Source organism: Carcharodon carcharias, chromosome 19 (genome assembly GCF_017639515.1).
Source record: "Carcharodon carcharias isolate sCarCar2 chromosome 19, sCarCar2.pri, whole genome shotgun sequence".
NCBI lineage: Eukaryota > Metazoa > Chordata > Chondrichthyes > Lamniformes > Lamnidae > Carcharodon > Carcharodon carcharias.
In genome coordinates this window covers 81,863,366-81,865,373 of record NC_054485.1, presented here as the reverse complement: position 1 = coordinate 81,865,373, position 2,008 = coordinate 81,863,366, and the positions used below count along the sequence as shown (strand labels likewise).

General features: G+C 43.6%; 1 non-coding gene across 1 annotated transcript; it reads right to left on the bottom strand.

The window, feature by feature from the left end:
• Window positions 1-1,539: 1,539 nt before the first annotated feature.
• trnae-cuc lies at window positions 1,540-1,610 on the bottom strand. The gene has a single exon. It is a non-coding gene; the product is annotated as a tRNA-Glu (tRNA).
• Window positions 1,611-2,008: the final 398 nt, after the last annotated feature.

Sequence of the window (2,008 nt, the reverse complement as noted above, 5' to 3'; positions counted from 1 at the left end):
CTTTTGATGATCTGCTTCTATCACTGCTTGTTTGTCCCTACAACCACACCCCCACTCCACTTCTCTCTCTCTCTCTTCGCCCCCCCCCCCCCCCCCCCCCCCCACACACACACACCTTAAACCAGCTTATATTTCAACTCTTTCTTGGACTCGAACTCAAGTTCTGTCGAAGGGTCATGTGGACTCGAAACGTCAACTGTTTTCTTCTCCGCCGATGCTGCCAGACCTGCTGAGTTTTTCCAGGTAATTCTGTTTTTGTTTTTGTTTTGGATAGACTTGGGTTGTTTTCGTTGGAGCAGAGAAAACTGAGGGGCGACCTGATCGAGGTGTACAAGATTATGAGGGGCATGGACAGGGTGGATAGGGAGCAGCTGTTCCCCTTAGTTGAAGGGTCAGTCACGAGGTAACCTAAGCTCAAAGTGAGGGGCAGGAGGTTTACGCGGGATGTGAGGAAAAACGTTTTTACCCAGAGGGTGGTGACGGTTTGGAATTCACTGCCAAGGAGGGTGGTGGAGGCGGGTTGTCTCACATCCTTTAAAAGGTACCTTGATGAGCACTTGGCACCGCATAACATTCAAGGCTATGGGCCAAGAGCTGGTAAATGAGATTAGGTAGATACGTCAGGTGTTTCTCACGTGTCGGTGCAGACTGGTTGTACCGAAGGCCCTCTTCTGCACTATGTGATTCTGTGATTCTACGAAGGGTATTGTTTATGTTTGCACATGTGGAACTCGAACACACCATCGTCCCGTGTGAAGCCACATTATTTGTGTCAATTGTACATGGCATTTGTGAAGGCAAAACAATTCTGAAAACGTTGGGGCATTGAAGCACCCCAATAATGTTTCATCTGCAAGTAATATCTTAATTTCTATTGATCGAAAATTAGAATCCCGAGGTATTCCTCTCCAGCTGCACTAGCCCCTGAATATTAGAGCCCGGCAGTGCTCTCTGTGTATCCCTGTCCGACGGTGCGAGTTCCCGTGTGTACCATACCAGCTTCGCTTGTCAGAGCTGAAACATGTCGAATTTGTCCAAGAATGTCATACTATTGAAATGTGATTTTGAGAATACGTGGTTGTGATGCCGCAAAACCTACTGCCCAAAGAAAACCCGCCGCGGTCAGAATTGGAATGGTGTTTCCCGGAGGTGGCGTGAGGTCGGTTTCCATCCAAATAAATCCGAAAGACAGTGAACTGATTTTGTAGATCTAGGGAAGGCAATTCAGAAACCCGTTCAGGAGTTTAACTACTTTATAATGGATAATTTTACCTTGTGATTTTTGTAGTTTGGACCAGTGAAATATTTGTTGAACGGAGTGCAGGCGATTCAGATTCTACCGAATTCTTTAATTTTTTTTCTGGCCTGAGGCTGAGAATTTAGGCGTTTGCGCTATGTAGCATTTAACAGCTTGATCTGACACGCGAAAAGACGTTGTTCACTTGGCAAATATTTGCTTTGGTTTGCAACAGAATTTCGGTGTTTCTTTTCATTTTAAAAGAAATCACCTTTCATGAGATAACTTTTGTGAAAATGAACTTCCCTGACCGGGAATCGAACCCGGCCGCGGCGGTGAGAGCGCCGAATCCTAACCACTAGACCACCAGGGAACCACTACAGTTCTGTATAGCTAGGATGATTATAATTAACACAACCTGGTCCTTTAATTTTTTTTCCTGTTTTTGTGTGTGGATATAAATGCGTATCATAACTGGTTACAGGGCTATTTATAGGAACCTGTATTCTTTGTTGATTTAGTCGCCTGAATCTGACTTCATTCGGACAGTTTTTTCTTGTTATTTGTTTCTTTTTTTACAATTACTCCTAAATATATTTATACACAGCACAGATACACAGAACCACGTTGAGAAATAACACATAGACAGATACATTTATTCACAACTACCTGACTGAGACACCCAAAACCTGTTTTCAAGCATTACAGTATTAATAATAAATATTCATATATTTAGAACCTGATCTAATCCCGAGATCCTTAATAGCTACG